The following is a 24363-nucleotide window of genomic DNA, read 5'->3' as shown; positions in this document are numbered from 1 at the left end:
CTTTTTAGAGTTGTCCGAGGACTACTCCATCCAGGCCTACAGGACACGGTAGAATCATCGGTGGCCCGCTGTAATGAGTTTGCTGAGCACTTCCAGCATAAGATCTCATGCATCCACCGGGACTTAGACTCCCACTTTATAGCAGTTGATCCTAATGAGGTGTCCGGAGCACAGTCTTGTCATGTTTTATTGGATGAGTTTCAGTTGGTTCAGCTCGAGAACGTGGACAAGGTGCTTGGACAGGTACGTGCAACCACTTCGGTACTGGATCCTTGCCCCTCCTGGTTAATAAAAACTAGCAGGGATGGAACAGTTGGCTGGGCCAAGGAAGTGATAAATGCCTCTTTACGAGAGGGAGTGGTCCCTGGCTGTCTGAAAGAGGCGGTGGTGAGACCACTTCTGAAAAAACCTTCCTTGGACCCAGAAAATGTCAGCAGCTACAGACCAGTAGCGAATGTTCCATTCCTGGGCAAGATCTTGGAACGAGTGGTTGCTGGCCAGCTCCAGGCACTATTGGATGAAACCGATTATCTAGATCCATTTCAATCGGGTTTTAGGCCTGGTTTTGGCACTGAAACGGCCTTGGTCGCCCTGTGTGATGACCTATGTCGGGAGAGAGACAGAGGGAGTGTAACTCTGTTGATTCTCCTTGATCTCTCAGCGGCTTTTGATACCATCGACCATGGTATACTTCTGGAGAGGCTCGCGGAGTTGGGAGTTGGAGGTACTGCTTGGCAGTGGTTCCGCTCCTACTTGGCGGGCCGTCTCCAGAAGGTAGTGCTTGGGGAACATTGCTCGACACTGTGGGCTCTCCAATGTGGGGTCCTGCAGGGGTCGGTTTTGTCTCCCATGCTTTTTAACATCTACATGAAGCCGTTGGGTGCGGTCATCAGGAGTTTTGGAGTGCGTTGTCATCAGTATGCTGATGACATGCAGCTCTACTTCTCCTTTTCATCCTCTTCAGGTGAGGCTGTTGATGTGCTGAACCGTTGCCTGGCCGCGACAACGGACTGGATGAGAGCTAACAAACTGAGGCTCAATCCTGACAATCCTGCTGTTGGTGGATGGTTTCTCTGGTCGGATGGTGGATATATACCCTGTCCTGGATGGGGTTACACTCCCCCTAAAGGAGCAGGTTCGTAGTCTGGGAGTCTTCTTAGACTCTTCCCTTTCACTTGAGGCTCAAGTAGCCTCGGTGGCACGGAATGCATTCTACCAACTTCGGTTGGTAGCCCAGCTACGTCCCTATTTGAGTAAGGAGGACCTCACATCAGTTGTACATGCTCTGGTAACCTCGCGTTTGGACTACTGCAATGCGCTCTACGTAGGGCTACCTTTGAAGACAGTTCGGAAGCTACAGCTAGTGCAAAATGCGGCGGCCAGATTGTTAACAAGGACCAAGCGGTCCGAGCACATAACACCTGTTCTGGCTCGCCTGCACTGGCTACCAATATGCTTCCGGGCCAGATTCAAAGTGTTGGTATTAACCTATAAAGCCTTATACGGCGCGCAGGACCACGATACCTGTCGGAACGCCTCTCCTGATACGAACCGGCCCGTACACTACGGTCTACTACGAAGGCCCTCCTCCGGGTTCCGACTCATAGGGAGGCCCGGAGGGTGGTGACAAGATCTAGGGCCTTCTCAGTGGTGGCCCCCGAACTGTGGAATAGTCTCCCCGAGGAGGTGTGCTTGGCGCCGACATTGTTATTCTTTCGGCGCCAAGTTAAAACCTTCCTCTTTTCCGAGGCATTTTAATTTAAGTTAACTTAATTTTAAATGTGTTGTAACTGATTTTAGATTGTTTTATTTTTATATGTTCTGTTGTATTATATTGTGTGATTTTATTGTATTTCTTGTGTTCACCGCCCAGAGAGCTATTGCTAGTCGGGCGGTATAAAAGTCTAATAAATAAATAAATATCCCAGTCTGTGTCTGAATTGCTTTTAATATGTCTTTTAATATCTTTAGCCCTTTTTTAAAAGATGTTTTTAAAGTTTTTTTTAATGTTTTTAACGTTGTTTTGTTTTAATGCATTTTAAGGTCTTTTTATGGTGTTTTTAGTGTTTCTGTTTGCCGTCCTGGGCTCATGCTGGAAGGAAGGGCGGGGTATAAATAAAATAATAACTAAATAAATAAAAATGTAAAGCAAAACCTCTATTTGTATATAAATGAGCTAGAAACCTGAAAGATTTATTATATAAGGAATTTGTCAGTTGGACAGATAAAAGACAGTATGTTCTGCAACATTTTAACACCAAAGGAGTCATATATGTGGCTCAGTGTCCATGCAATCTCATGTATATGTGGGTATGACCACCAGAAAACTAAGAATAAGCATATGTAAAAAAAAGCTGCATGAGGAATCACAGAATGTACGCCCTATGGTGAAGCACTTTACTTCTTACATTTATGTCCCACCTTTCCTCCAAAGAGCTCAAGGAGGTTCTCCCCTCCCCACTTTATCCTCATAACAACCCTGTGAGATATGGACATACTAATAAGTTTTGGACCTTAGTAAGAATAACAGGACCAGGAAAACAACTGGAGAACAAATTAAGGAGGAGGAAACTGTTTTGAATTTTCACCCTAAAGACCTTGATGCCAGGTAGATTGAATGAAAAGTGGAACTGCTCTCCTATATAAATTTATAGTGAATTTGTTTGGTTTGCGTATTGTGATGAGTTGTCAGTTATTTTAATAATTGGCCATCATGGATATGGTGTTGTAAGTATTTGTTACTCTGTCCAGTCGGCAAATACCTCCAAATGGGTTAATCTTTACCTACATTTAGGCTTTTAAAAACCTCCTACTGAAGCCAAAAGGAAGCTTTTTTCCAAGCCTGAAGATGGGGGGAGAGCTGTTGGGAGGAGCTTTGTAGCTATGAGGTTAGCCCTTGCCAGCCCAGCTGTGACTGCTCTGCATTCTGCTTTGGAGAAAACCTCTTTGATTCCAACACAGGGATGGTTTATACAAAACATTTTAACCAACTCTTCACTACAATGTGATACAAGGACACAGTCCAGTAGTATAAATCAGAAATCACTTAATACAACTATAAACAAAAAATTTAAAAGCAATAGATGGAACCACAACACTAGCAGCAGTAACCAGAATAATCAAAATCTGGCCAGGTGATCCTATTCCAAGAAAGGTCTCTTGGAATAGATTATTTTCGATTGGCTGAAGCAGGAGAGGGTGTGTGTGTTAAGCCCCCTGCATTTAAAAACACCCTGCTATTGATTTTAAAGCTTAATTGTGGACGTGTGTGTGTGGGGGGAGATGTGAGATTGCATTGCCTGTATAAAGGATGGTGCATGCATGCATGACTGTGTGTACTAAGAGTATGTGATTGTGTCCAGTCCTGCCCACTTTTGGAACAAGTCCCTAAAAGATTTCAACTGGGGTAATGTAATGCACCCTTGCACTAAAGAAAGGTTCCCCCTCCAATCATTAAAGTAATTCTTAAATGTATGTATTTCTACTTCATAATTCTGTATTGTAAACTATTGCACGTGTATGTATGCATTCACAAAAAAAGCATCAGTTTAACACAATATAAACCTCAGCCCACAACCTTTAGTTAAAAGCAGCTTGAAACAGAAAGGTTTCAAGATCTATAAATATAAAAAAAAGGATGAGGCTATACCTACATCCCTTGGGAAGGAGTTCTAAAGATATGGGGCCAATACGGAAATGGCATTTTGTCTAACGCCCATAATTTGATCAATCTTGATGGTGGACTTGTAAACAGGGCTCTTGAACCTGGACCTGGCAGGTTCATATGGCTGCAGGTAGTCTTTTAAATAATCTGGTCCCAAACTGTTTGGCATTTAGATGATGTGTGTTCCAAACACCTGGCCAAACAAGCATCCAAGAATCTATGTTTTGTACTAATTGAACTTTCCTAGCCAGTTTTAAAGACAGTCCCATATTGCATGGATTACAACAATCTAATCAGACCACCAGGCAACTGTTCAGGCTTTCCACAGCCTCCCTGGGATGTGTAGGTGCCAAACACGAGGTAGAGTAGTGCATATTCAAAAAGGGCAAAAAGGAAGAACCTGGCCCAATCAGCCTGAAATCAATCCCTGGGAAAATTCTGGAGCAGATTATAAAGTGGTCAGTCTGTAAGGACCTTGAAAATAATGCAGTCATTACTAGATGCCAACATGGATTTGTCAAGAACAAATCTTGCCAGACAAATCTTATCTCATTTTTTGATCGGGAAACCTTCCCTGGTAGACTGTGGAAATGCTGTGGACATAATATGTCTTGACTTCAGCAAAGCTTTTAACAAAGTGATTAGCAAGCTAGCTAAATGTGGGCTGGGTGGAACAACTATCAGGTGGATCCACAGTCGACCACAAAATCCTACACAAACAGTATGTATCAATGGTTCCTTCTCAAATGGGGGAAGTAATGTGTGGGGAATTGCAGGGCTCAGTCCTGGGCCCAGTGCTCTTCAACATTTTTATTAATGACTTGGATGAGGTGGTGCAAGGAATGCTTATCAAATTTGCAGATGATACAAAATTGGGAGGGATAGCTACTACTCTGGAGGACAGAAACAAAATTCCAAGTGATCTTTAGGCTAGGAACATTGGGTTGAAAACAACAAAATGAAATTTATCAGTGATAAGTGCAAAGCTCTACATGTAGGAAAAGAAACCAAATGCACAGTTATAAGATGGGGGATACATGGCTCAGTAATACTACATGCAATACAGATCTTGAAATTGCTATTGATCACAAGCTGAATATGAGCCGACAGTGCGATGAGGCCACAAAAAAGGCAAATGCTATATTAGGCTGCATTAACAGAAATCATAGTTTCCAAATTGTGTGAAGTACTAGTTGCCCTCTATTCGGCACTGGTTCGGCCTCATCTTGAGTATAACATCCAGTTCTGGACACCGCACTTTAAGAAGGATGCTGACAAACTCGGATAGTTTCAGAGAAGAGCAACAAGGATGATCACAGGGACTGGAAACAATGCCCTATGAGGATAGATTGAAAGAACTGGGCATGTTTAGCCTTGAGAAGAGAAGACTGATGGGAGATATGATAGCACTATTTAAGTACTTGAAAAGCTGTCACACAGAGGAGAACCAGGATCTTTTCTTGATCATGTCAGAGTGAAGGACATGGAATAATGGGCTCAAGTTACAGGAAGCCAGGCATTCAAGAGGCAGCTGGACAGTTACCTGCCAGTTGAACCCGATGGCCTTGTGGGCCCCTTCCAACTATACTATTCTATGATTCTATCATCCACATACTGAAAATTCTTAGTCCAAACCTTTGGATGACTTCTCAAAGCTGTTTCATGTAGATGTTGTCAAAGATAAGGAACAGAATGGAACCCTGCGGCACCTTCAAAGCAAACAGCTATGAGCTTGGCATCTTCAGAAATCCCACAGCATCACCTTCCAGAAAGGATAGGAACCACTGTAATACTGTTCCCCAAGTCCCATCCTAGCAAGATGACTCAGAAGAATACTATGGTTAGGAAGTATTATCATGTTTCAGTATGACTTGCAAAATTGATTGAAAACAAATAAAAATGTATTTAACATTTCTTTGCCATCAAGTTGTAATTCGTAGGCAGAACATTGCTTCCTCTCTTTTGCTGCTCTTAATTCTCACTTTATGAGCATTAGGTTATCATATGCAGAATCATCCACAATATTCTTATCACAAACATGCTTATAATTTTCTCATGGATATAGCTTTAATTCTTACTCTCATCTTCAATTTATTCATAAAGTCCCAAAATACATGAGATGTATACAAGGTCTCGCCTACAATGGCAGAAATATATCCATAACCACCTTCCTTGGCACACCTGAAATCTAGAGCAAGCAAGTTCATGTATAGGATATTAGTTAAGTGTGGCAAATACATAGTTAACCAAACTGCAGCAGCTGTGTGTTCTGGGACTTTCATTCTGTTTCCTGACTCCTAACTGAGCAGAGCAGAGGGAGCTGTCTCAGTTGGTCCACAGGTGAGGACCTATAAGCAAGCCAGCTTTCAGAGAGCGAGCGAATAGGGAGAGCAAACAGGAGTTTGACAAAGGAGCTCGGCAGGGGAGGTCCCTAAAAAACAACAACTAATTCTCCTTGTACAACGCACTGCATACCAGTGGAACTCTTGCGTTTACCCTGAAGCAGGACAGGACAAAGCACAGGCCACTGCAAAACAAGTAGTCAGAAACAAAAGGTGGAAGAGAGTATGAACGGGAATGATACTCCAGTGGTTGTGACCTGCAAGGTGTGTGCCATGTTTGTTTTCTTGCCTGAGAACAACATGGTGTACACGTGCAACAAGTGCAAGCAAGCTTGTGGCACTGCTGGAAGCAAAAGTGAGAGGCCTAGAACGGCAGGTGGCCACACTGAGGACTATAAGAGAAGAGTTCTTAGACAGAATGCTGGAACAACAGCAGCAAAGAGAAGTGGAGGTGGAAGAGCAACAGCATGTGGTAGCAGAAGAGGAGACTGCTTTGGAGAGGAACAACGATGTGGAGGAAACTCCATGGGAAAAGGTGACAGGAGCAGAAGAACCTCGAAGACACCCTTCACCAGTGGAACTATGGAACTGCTTTCAACCACTCGAGAATGAGACTGGAAGACAGCCTGAGGTGGAAGAATTACAGGAGACCCCGCGCGATAATGAGCAAGAGGCTGAAGCTCAGTCAAGCAGGGGCAATGAAACCACGCCCCACAACAAGAAGAGTACTAATAGTGTGAGACTCCCTACTGTGTGGGATTGAAACCCAAGTATGCCGAGAAGATCCATGGACTCGCCAGGTATGCTGTCTACCAGGACGGATTAGAGATGTGACAGAAGGATTGCCATCACTCATCAAGCCCACTGACAGATATCCCTTTCTCCTCATCCATGTGGGAACAAATGATACTGCCAAACGGAGCTATGAAGAAATCACATCAGACTTTGAAGCTCTGGAAAGGAAACTCAAGAACTTTGGGGCCCAGATAGTTTTTTCATCCATCCTTCCAGTACTTAGAAGAGGAGTAGAAAGGGAAAGAAAAATACTCAGTGTGAATGAATGGCTACAAAGGTGGTGCCGATGTGAGAGATTTGGATTCTGGGACCACGGGCTATGTTTCCTGGAAGATGGATTGCTGGCAAGTGATGGGTTGCATCTCACAAGGACTGGGAAGAATGTGTTTGGCCATAACATGGAGAAGTTCGTCAGGAGGGCTTTAAACTAAATCCTAAGGGGGAGGGAGATGTAAACTTGGTGGTAACGACTGATGAAGGTTTGTGCACAGTAACGGGAACAGAGAGATCGGCTGTAATAGGGACCAGTGACAGTCCTCAGAAAAATGTAGTAAGGAAGCCAAGCCATAAATCACATGGTCTTCGATGTCTGTATACTAATGCGCAGAGCATGGGAAACAAGCAGGATGAACTTAAACTCTTAATACAGGAGGGCAATTATGACTTGATAGGTATAACTGAAACTTGGTGGGATGATTTTCATGACTGGAATACAGCAATTGAAGGATATATCTTGTTCAAAAAGAACAGAAGGAATAAAAAGGGAGGTGGAGTCATGCTATGTGTTAAATATATATATCCCTGCACAGAAATACAGGAAGATGAGCTTGGTAGTTCCACTGAGAGTATCTGGATTAAAATTAATGGGGCAAGTAATAAAAGGAATGTGGTGCTTGGAGTCTATTACTGACCATCCAATCAAGGAGAAGACGAGAATGTAACTTTTGAAAAGCAAATTGCCAATGTTTCTAGGAGGCATGATGTAGTAGTAATGGGGGATTTCAATTATCCCGATATCTGTTGGGAGACAAATTCTGCCAAACACGGCCCCTCCAAGAAATTTCTGAATTGTGTTGGAGATACCTTTCTCCTACAGAAAGTGGAGGAAGCAACCAGAGGATCAGCTATCCTGGACTTGATCCTAACCAATAGAGATGATTTGGTGGATGAACTGGCATTTACGGGAACTCTGGGGGAAAGTGACCACACCATACTTGAATTCTTGATTTTAACAGAAGCAAAAGCTGAGAGTAGCCATACACACACCCTGGACTTCAGGGAAGCTGATTTTAATAAACTCAGAACAATTGTAAGTATGGTTCCATGGCAAGCCACCCTAATGAGAAAAAGAGTCCAAGATGGATGGGAGTTTCTAAAAAATGAAATTCTAAAAGCGCAATGGCAAGCAATTCCAACAACAACAAAAAGGGGGGAAACAACAGAAGAAGCCAATGTGGCTTCACAAAAAGCTTAGAGAGGACCTGAAAACAAAAAAGGACACATACAGGAAGTGGAAAGAAGGCCAGGCCACAAAGGAAGAGTACAGGCAGGTATCACGGAATTGCAGGGATGGTGTTAGGAAGGCTAAACCTGAGAATGAGCTGAGGTTAGCGAGGGATGCTAAAAGCAACAAAAAAGCTTTCTTCAGCTATGTCCATAGTAAAAGACAGAGAAAAGAAATGGTGCCACAGCTACTGAATGAGGACGGAAAAATGATAACAGGTAACAAAGAAAAGGCAGAAGTGCTCAATTCCTACTTTGGCTCAGTCTTCTCCCAAAAAAGGATCTGTGACCCTCCCGGGAAACGTGAAGTAGAAGTCCAAGTTTTGGACACTCTAGGCGACTTACAGCAGCAACAAATACAATATACAATTCAATAAATACATTACACACTACAATAAATAACCATATTCATCAATTTAAAACTAGCATCAAAACATCAGTTAAAACATTACAACTAATCTAGCTCGAATTCCTGTAGGCCTGTCTGAAGAGCCAAGTCTTTAACGCTTGTTGAAAGCTCATCAGGGAGGAGGCATGTCGAAGATCGTACGGGAGGGAATTCCAGAGGGTGGGAGCCACTACAGAGAACGCCCTCTCTCTGGTCCGCACCAGCCGAGCTGTTTTGGCCGGTGGGACCGAGAGGAGATCCTGCGTGGCTGATCTTGTAAGGCGGCTCAATTGGTGATACTGGAGGCGGTCCTTTAGACAAACCGGGCAGAAACCGTATAGGGTTTTAAAGGTCAATACCAACACCTTGAATTGGGCCCGGTAAACCACTGGTAGCCAGTGAAGATCTATCAACACCGGGGTGATGTGTTCCCGGCGACGGCTATGTGTAATCAAATGGTCAATGAATACCTAATCACTTTGAACGAGTTCAAATCGGCAGGGCACGATAAACTGCATCCTAGAGTATTGAAGAAACTGGCTGATGAACTATCTATTATCTTTGCGAAATCGTGAAGGACTGCTGAAGTGCCGGATGACTGGGGGAGAGCTAATATTGTCCCTATTTTCAAAAAGGGCAAAAAGGAGGAACCGGGGAACTACAGACCAGTCAGCCTAACATCAATCCCTGGAAAAACGCTGGAGCAGATTATAAAGCAATCAGTCTGTAAGCACCTTGAAAACAATGCAGTGATTACTAGGAGCCAACAAGGATTTATGAAGAACAAATCCTTGTAGACTGTGAGAATGCTGTGGGCATAATATACCTTGACTTCAGCAAAGCTTTTGACAAAGTGCCCCATGATATTCTGATTAACAAGCTAGCTAAATGTGGGCTGGATGGAACAACTATCAGGTGGATCCACAGTTGGCTCCAGAATCGTACTCAAAGAGTGCTTATCAATGGTTCCTTCTCAAACTGGGCAGAAGAATGAGTGGGGTATCACAGGGCTCAGTCCTGGGCCCAGTGCTCTTCAACATTTTTATTAATGACTCGGATAAGGAGGTACAAAGCATGCTTATCAAATTTGCAGATGATACAAAATTGGGGGGCATAGCTAATACCGTGGAAGACAGAAACAAAATTCAAAGGGACCTTAATAGGCTGGAGCATTGGGCTGAAAACAACAGAATGAAATTCAACAGGGATAAATGCAAAGTTCTACACTTAGGAAAAAGAAACCAAATGCAGTTATAAGATGGGGAATACTTGGCTCAGCAATACGACATGTGAGAAGGATCTTGGAATTGTTGTTGATCACAAGCTGAATATGAGCCAACAGTGTGATGTGGCTGCAAAAAAGCCAAATGCTATATTAGGCTGCATTAATAGAAGTATAGTTTCCAAATCGTGTGAAGTATTAGTTCCCCTCTATTCAGCACTGGTTAGGCCTCATCTGGAGTACTGCGTCCAGTTCTGGTCTCCACACTTCAAGAAGCATGCAGACAAACTGGAACAGGTACAGAGGAGGGCAACAAGGATGATCAGGGGACTGGAAACAAAGTCGTATGAAGAGAGACTGAAAGAACTGGGCATGTTTAGCCTGGAGAAAACTGAGGGGAGATATGTACTCTTCAAGTATATGAAAGGTTGTCACATAGAGGAGGGCCGGGATCTTTTCTCGATCATCCCAAATTGCAGGACACGGAATAATGGGCTCAAGTTGCAGGAAGCCAGATTTCGACTCGACATCAGGAAAAATTTCCTAACTGTTAAGAGCCATATGGCAATGGAACCAATTACCTAGAGAGGTAGTGGGCTCTCTGACACTGGAGGCATTCAAGAGGCGGCTGGACAGCCATCTGTCGGGAATGCTTTGATTTGGATTCCTGCATTGAACAGGGGGTTGGACTCGATGGCCTTATAGGCCCCTTCCAACTCTACTATTCTATGATTCTATGAGATATGCATCAGCATGCTGATAGTACTTGACCCCAAGTTCTGATGGCTTCGATTAAGACTATATTCTCTGCACATATAGGGTAGATTAAAATTTAATATAAAATATCATACATTAATCACTTAAAACTGAATCATGACAATCTATCAAACAGATTTGAGTCCCGAGCTGCTTTCCTATGTACAAAATAGCCATGAAATATATCTGATTTGTGAAGTTAAGCATTATTAAATGGCACACTATGCGCTGTATTACACTGTGGACTTTCTGCTGGACCCAGGGACTAGAAAATCCTGGCAAGAAGAACACACTTGAAGGGAAGGATAAGTATAGGCTTCCACTTTCTAAATCTCTAAAAGTTTGAGATATTGCTCTGGCTAGATGCAGACCTCATATTTATGACTGCAGAAAAATCATGAACATCACCAGGATCATCTAATGAGCCGATCTGTGTGATCTTGTACTCTGATTTTATGTTTTCCAGCTATTTTGAGTTTTGCAATTGTTTCAGTTCCCGGGTCATTAATGTCATTACTCAATAAACGAAGACAGAATGGACACTTACTTTCCGTATCACCAAGAACTGAGACACTTCCAACCTTGGTTATATAAAGTTCTGGACACTTATAGTTCAATCTTAAGCCTATTTATTCAAAAGTAGCCTCTATTTTGTTCCATAGGACTTACTTTCAAATATGTGTGCAAAGAATTGAAGCATTAGTTTTCAAACATAAGTAATTTTGCTTAATATCTAAAATTGCATTTTACCTTTTATTTTATTGTTCCTATTGATAGTCATTTTGTCTGGATTTTTGCTATGTATGATATTTTAATATTTTATTATTGTAACCTGCTCTAGAATTTCTTTTCAGTAATAAAAAGCATATTAGAAATGGTAAAATAAAGTAAAATAAATGTGTAGACAGAGTGCCAAACAGAGAGATGCGTCTCTAAGGCTTAAGTAGAATTTTTGTACAATCTAGGATCATAACCCCAGACTTTTGGTTATATAACCCATTCTCCTTTAGTACCACAGAATGTTTGCTTAGACTTTAGGCAAATTAATGCTGCAGTGCTAAAGCAGAATAGGATGTATGACCAAATATTCGGGGTTATGATTCTAGATCCAAGGGAGTCAAAGGTATGCTAAAGCAGGATAAGGAGATTGCAGAGAAGCTAAATACATTATTTGCATCTCTTTCACAGTGGAGGATATAGGGCAGATCACTATGCCTGAACTAAGTTTTTCAGGAAGGGAGTCTGAGGAACTGAGGCAAATAGCAGTGACAAAAGATGAAGATCTAGGCTTAATAGACAAAATAAAAACTAACTAATTGCAAGGTCTGGATGGCATCACCCAAGAGTTCTCAAAGATTTCAAATGCGAAACTGCCGGTCTTCTAACAAAATATGTTACTTGTCTCTCAGATCCGCCTTCATACCTGAGGACTAGAAAGTAATCAATATAACACCACTCTTTAAAAAAGGATCCAGGGGGATCCCGGAAATAACAGGCCAATTAGCTTAGCACTTGCCCTGGGAAAACTGGTAGAAAATATTGTTAAAGATAAAATAACCAAGCATACAGAAGAGCAAGCCTTGCTGAAACAGAATCATAATAGCTTCTAGAAGGGTAAGTCTTGTCTCACTGACCTAATGGAATTCTTTGAGAGTGTCAACAAGCATATTGATAGAAGTGATCCAGTGGACATAGTATACTTGGACTTTCAAAAAACTTTTGACGAGGTACCTCACCAAAGACTCCCAAGGAAGCTTAGCAGCCATGGAATAAGAGAAGAGGTCCCCTTGTGGATCAGGAATTGGTTAAGTAGCAGGAAGCAGAGAGTAGGAATAAATGGACAGTTCTTGCAATGGAGGGATGTAGAAAGTGGAGTCCCCCAAGTATCAGTATTGGGATCAGAACTTGTTCATAAATGATCTAGAGTTAGGGGTGATCAGTGAGGAGAACAGCTTTGCTGATGATACTAAATTGTTCAGTGTTGTTAAAACTAAAAGATTGTTAGGGATGGAATTTGTAAGGAAAGTTACTGAAAATAAAACTGCTGATATCATAAAGCTGTTATACAAATCTATGGTGCAGCCACATTTGGAATACTGTGTACAGTTCTGGTTACCTCACCTCAAAAAGGATGTTGTAGAGCTGGCAAAGGTTCAGAAAAAAGGCAATCAACACGTTCAGGGGGATGGAGCAATTTCCCTACGAGGAAAAGTTGCAGCATTTGGGGCTTTTTAGTTTAGAGAAAAGGCAAATAAGAGATGACATGATAGAAGTGTATAAAATTATGCATGGCATGGAGAAAGTGGATAGAGAAAAGTTTTTCTCCCTCTCACATAACACTAGAACTTGTGGACATCCAATGAAGTTGAATGTTGGAAGATTCAGGACAGACAAAAGGAAGTTCCTCTTCAAGCAAGTCATAGTAAAACTATGAAATTTGGTCCTAAAAGAGGCAATGATTGACACCAACTTGGATGGATTTTAAAAAGGATTAGACAAATTCATGGAGGATAAGGCTATCCAATGGCTACTAACAATGATGGCTATGTTCTGCCTGCATATTGGAGGCAGTATGTTCCCAAGCACCAGTTGCTGGAAACTGCAGGAGCACAATGATCTGCACTCAGGTCCTGCTTATGGGCTTCCCAAGGGCAACTGGTTGGCCAGTTGTTAGCAGCCAGTTAGGAAACATGTTTCCTCCAGAAATACATGAATTTTAAAACAGGAAACTTGATTAAAATAATGATTTCATGAAATGAATGATTTAAACTGCCTTGATATAAAGCAATCACCCTGCTTCTTCCATCATGAATGTGCAAGGGAAGGGAGGAGAAGAGACATGACGACCAGATCAAAAGGCACATACACAACGCCTATCAGAAAAGGCTAGAAACTCAGTGATGCTGCCCACACATACATATAATATTAATTCTCTTTATATTCTTCATTTTGTGGAAGGCCATGCCTTTGACCCTGAGCTTCCCTACACCTATCTTTGAGTCAACCTCTACATTTTTGGGGGTGTCATGCCACCATGGCTTCAATCTATTCCTTATAAACAGAAGGGATATAAAATATTGGGCTGAATTCAATGTAGCACAAAGGCAGAGTTTACATAAATTATGGGAACATTTTAGCTATGTGCAGTAGGTAATTGCTGTCAAATTACTTAATTTGCAGTATGTTAAGTGTGCAGTGTATACTTCCATGAAGTATTTCATTCTAATAATAAAACTACAAATATACTTATACATTGTATACACTATCTTTTGTAGTGATATCACAGGTATGTTGGGGACATGGGGCACAGCTGAAAAAGCAGGCTTCCAGGAATCTACTTTGAAGTTTTGTAGAAAGGCCACTTCCTGTGTACTGCAGTCATTTTGCATAGCACAATGAATGGCTTTGCAGGAGAACCAGTTTATTCCTCCCCAGCAAGGGTCAGTCAGTTTGAGTTCTTCAAGAGAAAATTATGTCTTTGGAAGAAATATTCGGAACAACCAGGTCAAAGGACTACTCTGCTCCTGACTCAGTCTTCCGACCAACTTCACTTCCAGATCAAAGGCTGCTAGAGGAAAGCTGTGAACAAGTCTCAGGAAGGGACACCTATATTGCTATATAGTGCCTTGATCTATTTTTATAATAGGACTCATGCACATGTGCATCCTACATAAGAACATAAGAAGAGCCTGCTGGATCAGGCCAGTGGCCCATCTAGTCCAGCATCCTGTTCTCACAGTGGCCAACCAGGTGCCTGGGGGAAGCCCGCAAGCAGGACCCAAGTGCAAGAACACTCTCCCCTCCTGAGGCTTCCGGCAACTGGTTTTCAGAAGCATGCTGCCTCTGACTAGGGTGGCAGAGCACAGCCATCATGGCTAGTAACCATTGATAGCTCTGTCCTCCATGAATTTGTCTAATCTTCTTTTAAAGCCATCCAAGCTGGTGGCCATTACTGCGTATTGTGGGAGCAAATTCCATAGTTTAACTATGCACTGAGTAAAGAAGTACTTCCTTTTGTCTGTCCTAAATCTTCCAACATTCAGCTTCTTTGAATGTCCATGAGTTCTAGTATTATGAGAGAGGGAGAAAAACTTTTCTCTATCCACTTTCTCAATGCCATGCATAATTTTATACGCTTCTGTCATGTCTCCTCTGACCCGCCTTCTAAACTAAAAAGCCCCAAATGCTGCAACCTTTCCTCGTAAGGGAGTCGCTCCATCCCCTTGATCATTCTGGTTGCCCTCTTCTGAACCTTTTCCAACTCTATAATATCCTTTTTGAGATGAGGCGACCAGAACTGTACACAGTATTCCAAATGTGGCCACACCATAGATTTATACAACGGCATTATGATATCGGCTGTTTTATTTTCAGTACCTTTCCTAATTATCCCTAGCATGGAATTTGCCTTTTTCACAGCTGCCGCACACTGGGTCGACATTTTCATCGTGCTGTCCACTACAACCCCGAGGTCTCTCTCCTGGTTGGTCACCGCCAGTTCAGACCCCATGAGCGTATATGTGAAATTAAGATTTTTTGCTCCAATATGGATAATTTTACACGTTTATATTGAATTGCATTTGCCATTTTTCCGCCCATTCACTCAGTTTGGAGAGGTCTTTTTGGAGCTCTTCGCAATCCCTTTTTGTTTTAACAACCCTGAACAATTTAGTATCGTCAGCAAACTTGGCCTATCCTATCAAGGAATAATTATTTCCTAATAAAAGTAAAAATGTAAACGCCTTTACACTATCATTTTCAGAAAGCATTTAAAGCCGTAACATGCAGAAAATGTCACTAAAAATACTGAAGTGTTTACTCGAGAATATTTTAGCTCCACTTTTTTCAGGAGATACTTATTTTTCCTAGCAGAGAAGAAAAACTCTCAAAACCAAAGGAGTTGTCACAAGTAGGTATCAATTTTTCTCTAGATTTTTACAGCTGGAACTAATGTTTGGAAGTAATTTAAATGTATGTTGACAAGAGGAAGAAAGGGGAAAATACACAACACTCACAGACCCTTTTCACAGGGTATTAACTTCCAATATAGCATGGAATACTGAAACCAACACATAAAAAAGGGACTTCTAGTTAGGCCTCCAAAACGTATAGCAGATCAGGGTGCAGGCAGCAAAAGAAAGTAGGAAGGGTCATGCTGACCTACAGTAAGAAATTAATCATATATGCAGGAGTACTGTCTCCGGTTAAGGATGCTTATTTTAAGGCAGAAAACATACATAATATTTTAAAAAACACCAACTGAATTCATAATGGTGAAAGGACTAGGCCACTGTAAAGGAGCCTTCCTTAACCTGATCCCTTCCAGATGCTTTTAACTACAACTCCTATCAGCTCCAGCCAACATTACCAACGGCCATGGATAATCAGAGTTGTAGTTCTGTAGACATGTCAAGGGCACCAGGTCAGGGAAGGCTGTTCTAGACAGCAGATTAAAAGAACACAAAGCTCCATATTTAGAATTGCTGCTTTCAAAATTATCAACAGTTCTATTTTGCCAATTATATTTATTTTATTTATTGAATTTATATCCTATCCTTCCTCCCAAAGGAGCCCAAAGCAGCAAATACAACAAAACATTTTTTTAAAAGCATTCTAAAACAGTTAAAACATTTCAAAAACAATTACAGTTAAAAAAAAATTCATCCAGTGATCTCCAGGTTGCTAGGATTAGTCTCCTTCAGCCATCAAATGCCTGGGTAAACAGGAATGTTTTCAAATTCCTCTTATTGAGAGCCAGTATGATGTAGTGGTTAGAGTGTCAGACTGGGACCCGGAAAAGCACGGTTCGAATCCCCACTCAACCATGAACCTCACTAAGTGGCCTCACTAGGGAACGCAGCAAAGGAACAATCAGGAGCTCACTTTACACTCCCCAACTGTTCCTTTGAAGCCTTAGCAGTACCTGTTCCACACCTGGGTGGGATATAAATCCAACAACAACAACAACAATAATAATAAAATGGTAGAGGTGAAGTTGGTGGGCGTGATTTGGGCAAAATGGCCTCATGGGCCAAATTGGGACCTCTGGTGGGTCGGAGGTTCCTCACCCCTGCTGTATAGGTAAAAAAGGAAAGGATGCAAAATATATACAGCACAACACAGAGATAAAACGCCTGACTGTAAGAATGAAAACAATAGTGAAAGTAAGAATGGAAAAAAACAATGAAAGCAATATTCTATTTAGTTGTAGGTTCCAATGATTCAGTGGTCAGATTTGCACCTGTATTTATGAAGCATATGTAGAATCAATGGGAAATGATTTATTATTTATTTATTATTTGATTTATATCAAAATTATATTATTTGATTTTAAATAATAATTTATTAGTAGTATTGGAGGGAGATTTATCAATAATTTAAGATTTGCAGATGATACCATACTACTAGCAGAAACCAGTAATGACTTGAAACGAATGCTGTTGAAAGTTAAAGAGGAAAGCATAAAAGCAGGACTACAGCTGAACATCAAGAAGACTAAAGTAATGATGACAGAAGATTTATGTAACTTTAAAGTTGACAACAAGGACATTGAACTTGTCAAGGATTATCAATACCTTGGCACAATCATTAACCAAAATGGAGACAATAGTCAAGAAATCAGAAGAAGGCTAGGACTGGGGAGGGCAGCTATGATGTCCTCAAATGCAAAGATGCACCACTGAACACTAAAGTCAGGATCATTCAGACCATGGTATTCCCAATCTCTATGTATGGATGTGAAAAAAGCGGGTAAGAGACAAACCAACTCATTTGAAATGTGGTGTTGGAGGACAGCTTTGCGCATACCATGGACTGCAAAAAAGACAAATAATTGGGTGTTAGAACAAATTAAACCAGAACTATCATTAGAAGCTAAAATGATGAAACTGAGGTTATCATACTTAGGACATCATGAGAAGACATGATTCACTAGAAAAGACAATAATACTGGGAAAAAAAGAAGGGAGTAGAAAAAGGGGGAGGCCAAACAAGAGATGGATTGATTCCATAAAGGAAGCCACAGACCTGAACTTACAAGGTCTGAACAGGGTGGTTCACAACAGATGCTATTGGAGATTGCTGATTCATAGGGTCACTATAAGTCGTAGTCGAATTGAAGGCACATAACAACAACAACAACAACAACAACAACAAATATCCTACCCCACCTTTCCTCCCAAAGGAGCCCAGGGAAGCAACTGAAGTGATAAAACAATAAAAGCATCTTAAAAACAATTCCAATACAGAGGTAGATTGGAAAAGAACCCTATTTAAAAGGCTTGTTAGAAGAGGCAGGTCTTCAGTAAGTGCTTGAAAGGCTGTAGAGACAGCACTTTTTAAAAAATGTCTTTTTTCTTGCTATTTAAATCATAGTTTAAATCAGAAAGGAATGGAAGAATTATAGGCTGATTGATTGATTGATTAAGAGAGAGAGAGAGAGTCTAAAGAAAAAGTGGGGACAAAGATAGTGTTGTAGAGATGTTTGGGTAATAAATGGATCTGAAAGGAAGCACATTAAGGTACAAGGAAGAGTAAAGGGGGAGAGCTAAGAAATAGGAGTACAGATAGACATGCAGGAAGAGAAACAGAAAAACTAGGGTAAACAGATGGAGACACAGAGTTGTGATGAGGGGGTTCACACATGCTATGGAGCTGAGAAAGAAAAAAGATGGTTTCGAGCAGAGGTGCCCAACTTTTTCAGACCAGAAGGCATATTTCAAATTTTAAGAGTGCTGGGGACACCAGTCACAAAATGGCTGCCATGGGGACGTGGCATAACATAAAATAAGAAAGTAGCCATGGTGAAGTTTTCCCCATAATTATATTTCCCTACTACAAAAGGTTTGACCAGTTGAATTTCTGCCTGCTATACTGATGTTAAAGGCTCCAGAACCCTGTTTTCCCCAATGCCAACCCTAAACCAAAGCCTAGGTTGCTATCCTGTACCCACTTACTTGGAAGTAAACCTCAATAAACAGAGTCTTACTCTGAATAGATATGTATACCATTGTACTGTAAGTTAACTATACAGTGAATTCTTAATGTCCCTGGTCTTTAGCACTTGGAAAGCAGAAAATTGCCTAAGCCGCTTTGCACATTTGCCGTGTCTCGGTGGGGGGAGGAGGGGATTCGTTTACATGCACCCACACTTACTGTGTAGTAGTATTTGCAGAAAAGAATTTCTAGGCACTGCCTGATCTCAGGTGAACCCAGCACAGGAAAGATGCATCCTGGGTGCTAGAGAAAAATGAAGGGCAAACCATGAAGATTCCAAGGCCTAGGGAAAAAGTTAGAAGTAGGAAAAGTGCACTAAAAGGGAGGGCAAAACAGCAGCTCTTTAGGACCCCAAGGATTCCTATTGCCTGGTGTCTGAACCACTCACTTATAACGTGAGTTACTGTGCCCTTCCTCATAGCTGATTTCACTGACTGGCTTATAATACTGACAGGTGGGAGCAGCCAGGCTGGCCCATCTCACAGAAATCCCTTAGAAGGGTACCTGCACACTTTAACTTTAACCTGCTCCATAACTTTCTTTTTACAAGGGCTAGAGACTTACTTTTTTTAAAAAAAGTGAAAGCTCAGATGGTCTACCTACTAGGGGCACCATGGAAGGCCTTCACAGGTACCATGGTGCCTGTGGACAATGGGCTGGCAACCCCTGGTTTAGAGAATAGGTTACAAACCAATTAAACAGCACCTAAAATTATGTTCTCTCCATAAAAACAGTGATGTGACCCTCTTGAGGTTGTACTAGTAAAAATGTAAAAGTCGCCAGAGTGGCAGGAAAATAAGGAAAGGCTATACAAATGAAGCTTAGGATAAAGGAGTTGAAATCTTTGGAAAAACAATCTTAGTCATTAAAAACATTCAGGCAAGAAGCTTGCAGAAGGGAAATTGCCTTGGCACCACAGAATTAAGCAAGACTTTCAGAAATATATGTACAGAGTTCCAATAATAAATGTACAAGGACCTTCAGTTGAAGTTGCAGTCTTGAATATTTTATTCCATGCAAGAGTAACACCCGTGTCATTCATTTGGAGTAATGCAGAACTTACAACATTCCTAAGGGTCATATTAACTTACCAAAAACCTAAAATTAGTCCTTTCATTAACCTTGTAACATTTTTACTCTACAGTCAATGGGAAACAGAAGGCTACTATCTCTATACTGTATGGGCTAGCAAGAATTTCCTTGTTGAAGTACTACTGCAACAAAAAACTCAGCAGCAAAAAAAGATACAGGGTTTCTAAAGCAAGTCAATGGAGATAATATGGAAGCTACTGAGCATGTTTACCATTAAGTACATTGGAGGCGTGAGAAATCATTAAATACCTGAAAGCATATTAAGAGGAACAGATATTTTATCTCAAGTGAAAGATAGACGTTTCAGCAGAATTCAAAAACTGTAAAAGCTTAATTTTGAAATGCACAGCCCAAGTTGGACTGTAAACTTAGATACTAGTGCTGAAGTGACTGCAGCAAATGGGCCGGCACAGTCTTGTGCATGTTTACTCACAAACAGTAGTTTGATGTCCAATTGTGACTGATCAGTTTGCAGTCTGATTGTGACTGATCAGTTTGCAGTCTGATTGTGACTGATCAGTTTGCAGTCTGATTGTGTTGTATGTCTTACTCCCTGTGTTTAATGTGTCTTACTCCCAGGTAAGTGTACATAAGATTGTAGTTCTACACTTTAAAAATAACATATATTTTGAAATAATGGTGATTCTAGAATTCATTGTCTAATTGTTCTCACATTTACCTTTTCTATTCATACATCTAGCAGGCATTGAGATGGTGGCTCCACAGTCTAATACACCATTTTGCCTGATGCCTGTAGCTGCTGACACCACAAAAGGAAGAGCGCAAGCTAAGACTGCCAAAATGCCGTGTGTGTTGTTTGTGTGAGGGTATCTTCCAGTCCAGAATATAGAGGCAAGCAATTCAACACAGCTGGCTTTCTACAGAAGCAGTGCTCAATAAAAGTATGAGCAGACTGCAGCAATGTTATCAAGTTAAATGAATCAAAAACGATGATAAGCAACTTCTGTGTATAAAGTTCCCCATTATACAATCAGAATGCATAATATATGTGAAGGGCAGCTAAGAGTTCTTTAGATGCTCTCAATTCCATGACTATTCTACAGACACCTTACCTTGTTTTTTCACTGCAACATGATTAATTAATGTGAAGCTGTAGTGTATTGGAAAGAGGGAGAAGAACAAAGCTGCTTTCAACATCTGAAATTTAACCTTCACTTTGTATTTCCTCACTTGCATCCCCCCCCTTCCAGCAATAGTTGCAATGTCCATTTCTATCTCAAGCAATGAATACAGAAACGAGATTAGTTATCAATTGATTATTTTTTCTAAGGTAAGTATTACTATAGGAGAAATAACCTGAGGTTCCTGAAACTTTAATAACATTGATAGTTATATTAAGATGAGCACACTCTGAAATACATGATAATCTCTCAGAGTGTGGTCAAACATAATGTTCAAGCCCATTCTTCCACCTCCTACCAATTAAAAGCTGCAGAATGAAAATTTAACTCATGAAGTTATTTCAATATAAGATTCTGTTGCATTTAAATAGATGTGATATTCAATCAAGGATACCAATTTCAAGAAAACAGGCATAGGAATCTAATGTATGGTAACAAAGGCAAAGGTACACTATCTTAACATGAATGAATTTGGCATCAATACTAGCAAAGCTTTAATGTCAGCAATTTAAAAAGCCTCATGTTTTGAGAATCTCAATGACTTAAATCATAGACCTTTTATATAAAAAAGGGGTTCTGTTATAGCCCTAAACTCAAAAGGGGTTAAGATGATCAAAAGAATAAGTAGTATTTCAAATATGGCTGGAAACCAGGCTCTCTCTTTATATGATCAAGGTAATGTCATTGACTAGCATAGCAAGTAAATTGCAACTAAAGCAATACCTATTCAGAAACATGTTAAAAGCTGCATGTTTGGTAAATGCAGTATTATTTTAAAGAAGACTTTAAGAACAAGGAGCTACGCAGATAGCATACATTTATGAGTCATTCTGATACAGCACAGGTACTTTTTAACTTAAAGCATTGTTGAAATATAACCTTTATCACCATCCTCAAATTTGGGTGTTCAACTAGGATTATCTAAACTGCAATCCTGTGCTCAGTCACACCTATATTATTAATGGTTCCTTCTAGGAGCTTTGAGAAGTCACTTGTTATGGAGCCATACTTGCTTAACTTCAGCATTAAGAGCTGCATCATGTACTTTTATAGCATTCTTTGTTAACTCTGCTTAAATTAGTTGGATATGAAATTATAAGCACGATGCAGCCCAAGCATCTTACTTGATGGCAAGGTTTGTTTATTACAATACACTAAAAATTGAGAACTTTCTCTAGAGATGTTTTAGTCAATTTACTTTATCATAAGGCAATCAATAGATTAACACTCATAACAGGATAAAGGATTTTAGCAAAAATGGTTGACTCTCACAAGTCCTGTTTCTGCTGACTTTTTAGCACATTACGTAGGCACAATTTCAAGGCAATTTAGAAGATTCTTTAATTTAAAAACAGAATGGCACTATGCAGGAACCCTAGGAATATTATTTAAGAACAGTTTTAAAGTGTCAGTATTTTAATCCCAAGAAAGTGATTTCTAATGGCTTTCAACAGTGTCAACTGAAACCTATCTTTTAAAAATCAGGAAACCAAACTTCCCCTAACACAAGGAGTGTAGTCGTACTTCTAATATTTTTTTTAAAATGCTCATATAATACACAGTTATTCTGAAACCTAATCCGGATGGCATCTTTGAAAACCTGAACAACAGACGACAAAAATGAAGATCAAAGCCAAAGTACCACTATAACTAATGAGAGCAGTTAGTGAACTTGCATCAAAGAATAGAATTATAAAGTTCAAGGAATCAGTGTATAGGAATAAAAAATCAGGCTAGGTTGGGAAGGCTAAAAATATTGACTGTAGCAAAAAAGTTATTGCATTCATGTTATAAGCAAAAAGATAAATGACCACTGAAATACAATGATTGTGGACACTGGCTGATGAGAAACCTAAAGTGCCTACACCTCACAAAATTTTAGAAAGAAATCAAGACACTAGGCTAATTAGTTACCTAATAAGACTCAGAACACATCAAGAACAATTTTTGAAAGGATAACATGTAACAATGAGCTACAAAAGTCAACCAGGGGTTCTTCAGATCTTTCACTTCTGCTGAGTTTGTGGAATGGGAACTCCAGTTGCGTTGTATACATTTTCCTTTATCAAGAAAATTTGGACGCAAATTGGAGTATGTGTTGAGGGGTTATTGGAGAGGAAGAGTGGAATTAAAGACAACCCGCTAAAATCATAAGCAAAAAGTGAAATAAAGATGGAGCTGGGATGAGTTCTATGAGCCTGTCACCTCCTCTCTCAGTATCCAACCATGCTTCGGACTGACTGCTTCTGCAGACTGACTCAGCTCACACTAAACAAATATTTTCCTTGATATTGTAACTTCAGAGGAATATCTTCTTAGAAACTTTGCTTAAGGCAGGGATGGACAATTTGTGGCCCACAACCTAATTACATGCTAGGATGATTGGATATTCACAGAAGAAGAAAACGGGGGGGGGGACAGAGAGAAAGTCAAAAGGGATGGAGCTATGGGAGGTGGAGGGAGGAAAGCCCAATGCAAGTGAGCAGTTTAAATCTCTGACAATACAAACTGTCCCTCCCTTAGTAGTCTGGTGGGGGGGGGAGAGAAGAAAGGTTACATAAAGAAAGTGATAAAAGGAGTGGCCTTGCCCAATTTTGGCTCTGGCACCGCCCACCTCTGGCTCCAGCCTCATCCACCACCAGCATACAGTCCCCGTCTGAGTGGCTCTGAGAGAATGTGGCTGTTGACAGGCAAGTGTTTCCTACACCTCTCAACTTAGTTCCTCCTGGTGTGAGGCTAAGGATGGTGGTGGAATTTGGCAAACTCAGCTTTCTAAGAAGACCCACCTGATCTGGATCACTTGGACCAATATGCACATCAGACATGGGCCCACTTTGGAATCCACATTCCTGCCAGATTCTATGACAAGTTGGCCCAACTGATTCCTTTTAAAAAAAGAGGGGGATAACACCAGCCAGCACACAGTGTTCCTGATGCCACAGGATCTGGTAATGTGATGTTAATTTCAGGGGAAATTATATTTAAAAACAGCTACCACCATCTGTTCAATTTTGTATTTTTCCCCCACAGAAGATCCCAAAGAGCAATAGCATATTGTTAGGTCCAACAACAATATTTTCAATATGTGCGGCAGGGCCCTTGCAGCCCTTAGAGCAAGTGATTACTTTTGTTGTTGTTATGTGCCTTCAAGTCGATTATGACTTATGGCAACCCTATGAATCAGTGACCTACCTCCAAGACCATTTGTCATGAACCATCCTGTTCAGATTTTGTAAGTTCAGGTCTGTGGCTTCCTTGACGGAATCAATCCATCTTTTGTTTGGCCTTCCTCTTTTTCTACTCCCTTCTGTTTTCCCCAGCATTATTATCTTTTCTAGCGAATCATGTCTTCTCATGATGTGTCCAAAGTATGATAACCTCAGTTTCATCATTTTAGCTTCTAGTAACACCCAATTATTTGTCTTTTTTGCAGTCCATGGTATGCACAACGCTCTCCTCCAACA

The 24363-nt window shown here is 40.7% G+C and overlaps 1 protein-coding gene across 11 annotated transcripts in view; it reads right to left on the bottom strand.

The window, feature by feature from the left end:
* CHD7 (chromodomain helicase DNA binding protein 7) overlaps positions 1-24363 on the bottom strand; it is a 270130-nt gene that overhangs the window by 135646 nt on the left and 110121 nt on the right. The window contains exon 1 of one of the 11 annotated variants that reach the window (XM_061599753.1): positions 18825-18887. The exons of the other annotated variants lie outside the window; for them this stretch is intronic. The gene's annotated coding sequence lies outside the window, so the exon portion shown is untranslated. Of the gene's footprint in view, positions 1-18824; positions 18888-24363 lie in introns of those variants that run through there. 11 annotated transcript variants of the gene reach the window in all.

Source organism: Rhineura floridana, chromosome 1 (assembly GCF_030035675.1).
Source record: "Rhineura floridana isolate rRhiFlo1 chromosome 1, rRhiFlo1.hap2, whole genome shotgun sequence".
NCBI lineage: Eukaryota > Metazoa > Chordata > Lepidosauria > Squamata > Rhineuridae > Rhineura > Rhineura floridana.
This window is presented reverse-complemented; position numbering and strand designations above follow the sequence as displayed.